The following is a 7,760-nucleotide window of genomic DNA, read 5'->3' as shown; positions in this document are numbered from 1 at the left end:
CAATTGAATGCTAATTGATTGATTTAGATAATCATTGTGCAATGATTTGAAACTGCTTCAAAGTACCCAAACCACATTAAGAGGAGCATAGAATGACTGTATGATATATCATCTACATCGACATCTACATCTAAATCTACATCTACATCTACATAAAAATAGAGAAAACTGTCAATCAATCACTGTTTCAATATTCCTCCTATTCCACGTGACTCAAACTCAAGATCTTAAATTTCTACAAGGACCGAGATTCATTATAATTAAATCAGCATGATTTCTTAGACATTTTGTATTCAGAGATGAATGAGACCTTCCAAAAGAACAGTTGACATTTTACAAAATGGAGATCACTTCTAATCACTGCCTGTTATAACATGCAATTGACCCTAAGTCATCTACTCTCTTGATTTTACAAGGAGAAAAGGAAGCAAATACCAAATGAAGATCATGTTTTAGAACTCAGGAAAACAAAGAGGATAACGGTGGCAGATCCCACAATGCTTCGGTGGAATCATGGATGGTTTCGATACACTCTTGCAGTCCGTTCATAGCATAAAGTGAAGCCGAGATTTGTCTTTCGACTTCATCCTCTCGAACTCCGTCAACTCGGAGCCAGTTCCTCGGGAAAAACAACATTCTTTGGCAAATTCATGATTTCTTGCGTGTAAAGAAACCTATCGAACACTGTTTCACAAGTAGAAGAAAAATCCGATTCAGAAGCTCCGGACTCAAATTCCCTTGTGCAGTTGCTCATGTCAGGTTTGTATGCGTTGTCGAAAAGCTGCATATCTTGAACGATTTCGATAGGAGAAGAATTGTCATTACTTAAGCCTCCTCCACTATTGGAACTACTAATGCTGGGGCTGGGGCTGGGGCTAAAACTTGTTGCTGTGGGAGGTGAGACTAGAACACTTTGCTGTTCCTCTCCTCCCTTCTTTCTGTTAAGTAGATTCCGAATCCGGGACGCAAGAGGAGAATCGAAGGACACGTGAGTGACGAAGTTGGTACGAGTATCGGAACCGCGGAGAAGGCAAGCGGCTTCATCGTAAGCTCTAGCAGCTTCTTCAGCAGTGTCAAAGGTGCCAAGCCACATCCTGATCTTCTTTGTCGTGTCTTTGATCTCAGCCACCCATTTACCAGAAGGCCTTTGTCTTACACCAACAAACTTGTTAACCTTAAGGTTGCTTTTTGTTTCTTCCCTTGAATTTGCTCCCTTTGCTAACAGGGATACTTGATTTCTGATGCTTTTGTTGCTGGAACTGGATCTCCATTGCCAACAGACACAAAGAGAAGATATGAATGGTGAAGAAGGTGTATGCATCAACTTGGTTGAGCATCAATGGACAAAGGGGATTTATGTGTATCAGAAATTTAGCTAATAATCTCAAGATTCTGTGTTTCGGGTATCCGGATTTAAACACTCTAAATTTCGAGTCCTTGTGCTTGCTTTTGATTTTCACTGCAATGTGTTATCTGCCCCTTCCCCAACTTGTATTTTTTTATATATAAAAAAGCAATATTAAACTAATAAGAAATTGGACGAACTTGTCAGGGTTCGCAAAAAAATCTTACCCGTGATTTGTTCAACCAAATTTTGTAAGTTAATTTATATATTTTGAAAATAATAATTACTTTAACCAATTAAATTAAGGGTAAACTATAGGTTTAGTACCCCAAGTATCATTTTCGTTCCGTTTTGATCATCTAACTATTATTTTTTCAAGATTATATTTAATGTTACATTTTAGTTTTATTTTGATCACCTGCAATTAAAAATTAAACATAACTGTTGATGGGACATTTACTAAATAAATTTAATGATGACATTACATTATCTTATGGTGACAAGTTAATATTACTATTAATTTTTCAACAATGTTTAATCAAAATGAAACCAAAATGTAATATTAGTTATGATTTTAAAATAAAAAGTAGTTTGGTGACTAAAACGAAATAAAAGTTATTGTTGAAATACTAAATGCATAGCTTACCCTTAAATTAAACATCAAGTTTATGTAATTTCCTCTAAAAGTGATAATTGAAATATTAAACATTTAGTCTGCAATTGCTTGAACTTAAACAAATTCTTAATATTAAAATACTAAACATGTAGTTTACCCTTAAATTAAACATAAAGTTTATTTGAATAAATCAACCAAACCAAAATTTCAAGTTTATGTAGTTTCCCCGCAATTAAAGTACTAAACATGTAATTATTTTATAATTACAATTGCTCGAACTCAAAAAAACTTAAGAGAGAACAAACCACATTTAATGTATATTTTTTTAGTGGAATTCTTGATGTTCATTACAAGACAAATTCTACCTTTTTTAAGGACAAGACTAATGACCAACAAAAGAATAATTTTCGTCAGACAACCTAACTTGGGGCAAGTGGGGTTGTTGTCTAGTCCTTGTCTTGATCTCACCCTTTAAACCAAGTCAAATTAAGATAAATAATTGGGAAGAGAGCCTCAAGGCTTGCCACGTGGAGGGGTTGGAGATAACGTTCAAGAATATAAGATGAACACAAAAGGTAAGCTCCAAAAACCAATTGCTTCACTTGACTCATATTTTGCACCTACACATTAAAATAGCTCATCATCCATTACCTCATATCCATCAATATCATGCACTGCAACCTCTTTTTGTTTTTCTCTTAAACCCTCTCTTCTTACATCAATAAAGAGCAATTAATATATGCTTAGTATATGCATTAAACGATCTCAATAGTTAAAAGAATGATTGTTATCTTGGGTTTGAGTGCGATATCTACAAGGAGTGTTTGAACGTTAATTGTCAAATGAGAATATTACGAACATATATTTCTTTATAATAATTTCATGTTAATAAAAAAAAAGGAAAGATAGTGATGCAAGTGTGCGGTGTGCAGCAACCTTGAATAAGTGGTCTGAATCTTCGGTGGGTGCTTATACTACATTCCAGGTAAAAAGAATTATTATATTATATTTTAGTTTGATTTGTTTTGATGTCATTTCCGTTTGAATGTTGACATGGAGAATTGGGTGTTAAATTCAACATCCAACCAGTAACTTTCTTTTTATGAGCTAAGATGCTGTTCAAAGGGATTGCATTATTTGTTTTAACTATTATGGGGATCAATGGTGGCTCATTTTAAAATTATGGTATGAAATAAGATTTCATTTCTATTACAAAGAGATATTCTTCGGATCCGAAAAGCTAGTGGATTAATTTCGGTGTCAAAACTCTATTGCTCTAACATTTAGTTTTTGATGTGTCTAGACAGCCTATTTTATCTTCTTGTTGTGAAAGAAATTGAAGTACCTATTACTTCCGCCACTCACTTAAGAGGAATATAAACTTTAATGAATATTTTTGACTTTTTATGTCTTTCAAAATTTAAAACTTATTTTATTTTTAACCGTACCCTTATTGTAGTCGTATTCTATAATTCTAAAAATTATCGTTTCTCGTTCTTGTACCCGTCCTCGTATCTGTATCAGTCGAACATAGAGGGACACTTCGGCATATCATGTCAATGTTTGTTTCACCTTGTAATTTGGTGCTTGTTGTAGGATGTTCATACAGAGCTTATACAATACCAAAGAGCACATATGATCAGGCAAGGGATCATTAGTGAAAAACTAAAGGTTCTCAAACCTTTGGTGGCCAACGTCTTCTGATCCCTCAACGTGCTATGTTCGGAAACGTAGTAGACCGAACTTCTTTGTGCAGCGAGACGGAGTTGTCGGACTTGGTTGGCCTTGAAACACCTCTTTCTCCAAATACATTTAAAGTACCTCGTCGTAAAAGCGAGGCTGAACTTGAAGAAGAGAGGAATAGAGCTGGTCCACAGTCCCGACCCCTTCGTCCACCCCCTGAGAGGCGCATATATCAAAGCCGAACGCTTTCCCATCGCATCCGCTTCCGAGTACTCTTGTGGAATTTCTTCTCTTGAAACTGTGAAACAAATAAAAGGCAAAGATGTCAGGGTTTTATATGGAGATGAACATGAATGCCCCAAATGGATGCAGTCGGCCGGGGTTAGAAATGATGACATTGAATCGGCTGAAGACGATAATTATGAGGCCGAACAGCAAGATCGTTATGACCCCGATTTCACGATTATAATATCAATCATAATATCACACACATACATACATCCATAAATACATATATGTTATGTATACGCATGTATATAAACAAATTAATGGCACACAACAAATGGCTAAACTTTCTTCACTGTGTATTTCCCAGGGCCGAACACAGCAAGGACAACAGTTACAATAATCACGAGTAGAGTATAATAACATAGCACGTCCACTTCCTGGTGTTCTTCTGATTCTTCCTCGCGTTTACCAACTCGGCATGCCCTGACAGCACGTGATCTACCGCATTCAAGATCTGGACTAACTATATCGCTTCTACATTATAGAGTTGATCGAAGATTCTATAAAGAGTTCAATTACCTGAGTTTCTATGTTGTCTAGCATGTCTTCTTGTGCGTCGACCAAAACCTCCATATCCACAAGTACCTGCACGAGGAAAATTACTGATAATGTATTCTGTAAATACGTCCTCTCCCAAATCTGATCTTCGATGCAACTTCATTCCTATGGTGATCTGTATTTTCATGCATCTGCTCATATTGAACAACTGCACATATTTAAAACATTTCCCAAGGGAAATCACACCAAAATAAAGCCACACACACACACAGGACACGGATACTAAACAAAGAGTACCGAGTCAAGTCCATATAGGTAGCATATATGCTTTTCACCATGACATTAAATGCCAAAACGCTTATGAACAAGACTACTAAGATTTCTTGTTTCGCAAGTACAAGTTTGAATTTGATATTTTGATTATTTCGATCAAATCGAAGCAGCACCACAAGGCAACACGCTGATTAAGTACCTGCTGTAAATCAAGAAGCATCTTCTCCAAATCTCACACTTCATCGTGGCGCTCTTGAATTTCAAACACGGTGTTTATTATCTGTAAACGCACCAAAAGTTAATGTAGCCATAACCAATTTCTTCTGATCAGTATTAGAAGAGATTACTGAAAATCCATGCAGTCAAATAAAACAAAAGGAAGGGTGTAGGGATGAACGACAAGTATTAGCTTTGAGAAATTGCTGAAGTAAGAAGCTACTATTATTCTATTAGTATAAAGGAACAAATAAGGAAAATTAAGACAAACTTTGCCCCGTCTCTGCTCCTGAATTGCTTTCTGGAATATTTGTTTGCTATCTCAGGTTGCAATCAATCTTCCAATTGTCTGTACAATGTTCAACAATCAGACATTGGCTAAATAGGTCAGTGAGTTACTGATAATACAGCAAGGGAAGAGTGTCATACCTCTTCATCTGGTCTTGTGCCAGTCACTGGGAATCATAATAACCGGTGCAGATTAATATTAGCTCCAGTCATTGGGACCTTACCGGGAATCATAATATGAGCATCTTAACTTGTGAAAACACGTCGCTCAACAACCTCCTGATACTCTGGCTGGATTCTCTCCCTAATTAAGAATCTGCAATGGCAGGTACATAGACCCAAGTAAGATTAAGAGAATGAGAGTACCGACTGAGCAAATAACATCTTAAAATATCTATATCAGACCAACCTGAAACTCAGCTAGTTTGCCTTTCAACTTCTTTTTCAAGGCACTGCAGCAAAAATATGGCTGTTATATGGAATGGTTACAAGATATGATAAATTCCAGCAAGTCCAAAAGCTTGAAAAAGGATTCCAATGGAGGTGGAAACAAAAGTGGCCATAGAATTTTAAAATCATTCACATTGCAAGAGAAAAAGTAGAAGCAATTATTTCTTTTGAAGAATCACCGAGAAAGAAAGTAGCCATGGATCCTTAAAACCGTGTCAAATTTCATCAAACTAATCACGGCAGCAAAAGTAAAATAAATTAACTTCTGCTAACCATATTTTAGATTCATTTACAAATACTCAAAAATGTTCGATCATTTATTAAAAGGGACTACAAAACAATAAAAAGGGATGGTATAATACACAGTTGTTGCTGTTCTTGACCGATCGACACTTGTTCCTTTTCCACATCTAGGCTTCTGCCTATTGGCTAAATTCTGTCCAACTTCAAGAAATGAAATGAGGATCTATGAACAGCAAATAAACAAAATAAAAGCAGTAATTAGCCTACATCTCTGTCCCGTTCATCAATTTTCCCCTCTACAAAATGAGCAATTCTTCCAACTTCAGCAACGTTTCTCTCCATTCGCTCTTTGATGGCTACAGATGATAATAGCATCCATCATGAGATCTAAGTTCAAGACCGTATAACCAAGATTTGGTTATTAAAGAATCGGCTTTTATTTTATATATTCTCAATAGCAAAGTGATAAACAAAAATATATAAGCACAGACCTCATCATTTGTTTTCTCAGCAGCTTTTACTGAAACTATGACGGTATGAGAGACATGCAAGAATACTGCTAACCTTTCATGGCAGAACCCTTTGTTATTTCCCTTGATTCCTCATGTGCTTCCTGCATAAAATATTTGAAAGAAAATGGCATCCAAACGTCATAATCAATAGTCAATACTGTAGCTTACAAGATTCATCACTAACAAAACATCCAGCAATCATGTTAGGCAAGTTTCAACCGATAAGTATCAATCTATGTACAATTTTCTTTGGCATGGATTCAGGAAACAATACGAGGACAAACTTAGAAAAACTACAGTGGAATTTGACAACCTAAATAGATTTCTTCACAATAGGTTTTATGGCTAGGGAGAGTAGGATGATAGTGCTTTCACAAAGCTGAACAAACTTTAAAATCAGGACAGAGATAAACTAATATCAAAGCTCAAGAAAGATCCAAACAAAAAAGTTCAGCTCTTCCATAAAAATATAGTGCTTCCATAAAGAGGATAAAAAAACAGAGGGATCCTTGAAGTTTCACATGGAATATTTTCTAAAATTCATCAAAACTTTGATATAATACAAGGAATCAATAAAGATATAAGATACCTAAAGCTTTTTGAGTAGCTTATCCAGCTTCTCATATTCTTTATCTATCTCTTGAACCTGGAAAAGACAAAACATAGTATGGTGCCAGTGATTCAAGCCACCACTTTTGCCATTACAAAGAAATTTAAGTCCCCCTAGACAATGGATATTAAGAGATGAAACACGAAAACAGAAAGTTGCAACTGCAATTACAAATCAAATATACTTGTGCTTAACTTACAAAGGACAATATTACATCATTAAGTCTACAGCACCTTTACAAAGAACTCTTGAAGGCACACTTCTCCAGAATTCAGCGGAGCTCCTCCTGTTTTGATATCTCTACGTTGGTTTACACCTCGAGGTAACTCGCATGAATCCTGCATTATACCAAGTCATAAGTTCATGCTCAACTAAAAGCAATTTCCTATTCGCACCAAATTTTAAAATTATATAACACAACAAGTTCATGCTTAGGTTTTTTTTTCCTTAAAAGAAATGCAGAGTACATTCTTTTAAAAGCCTAAGCTATAAGTTCTTTTGATCTAGTTTTCAACTAATTAATTAGCTTTAATATTATTCTAAATTGATACAATCCAAATTATTTTCTATCAACCATTGTCTTACAAGAAAAAAGAAATAGCCCACTGTTCTCCAAACGTGGGTGATTAATTCGAGCTTAGGCTTTTAAAAGAAATAGCTTAGGCTAATTAATTCGAGCCACTAGGTGCAGCAGCCTAGTCATTGTCCCATTGCATTCCCTGCAACCCAAGACTTCGA

The 7,760-nt window shown here is 35.6% G+C and overlaps 2 long non-coding RNA genes and 1 pseudogene across 2 annotated transcripts; all 3 read right to left on the bottom strand.

Annotated features, from left to right (window-relative positions):
- Positions 1-370: 370 nt before the first annotated feature.
- On the bottom strand, positions 371-1,312 carry LOC120125831 (annotated as a pseudogene).
- Positions 1,313-4,488: 3,176 nt separating this feature from the next.
- LOC120125833 lies at positions 4,489-5,474 on the bottom strand. The gene is made up of 3 exons (XR_005516401.1): positions 5,191-5,474; positions 4,903-4,983; positions 4,489-4,638 (listed from the first exon to the last, which is right to left on the bottom strand). It is a non-coding gene; the product is annotated as an uncharacterized LOC120125833 (long non-coding RNA).
- Positions 5,475-5,613: 139 nt separating this feature from the next.
- LOC120125834 lies at positions 5,614-6,923 on the bottom strand. The gene is made up of 3 exons (XR_005516402.1): positions 6,168-6,923; positions 6,020-6,093; positions 5,614-5,659 (listed from the first exon to the last, which is right to left on the bottom strand). It is a non-coding gene; the product is annotated as an uncharacterized LOC120125834 (long non-coding RNA).
- Between the last annotated feature and the right edge of the window lie 837 nt (positions 6,924-7,760).

Source organism: Hibiscus syriacus, unplaced genomic scaffold, assembly GCF_006381635.1.
Source record: "Hibiscus syriacus cultivar Baekdansim isolate YM2019G1 unplaced genomic scaffold, ASM638163v2 tig00110445_pilon, whole genome shotgun sequence".
Taxonomy (NCBI): Eukaryota; Viridiplantae; Streptophyta; class Magnoliopsida; order Malvales; family Malvaceae; genus Hibiscus; species Hibiscus syriacus.
The sequence above is the reverse complement of the archived record's forward strand: the minus strand, read 5'-3'. Positions and strand labels throughout refer to the sequence as shown.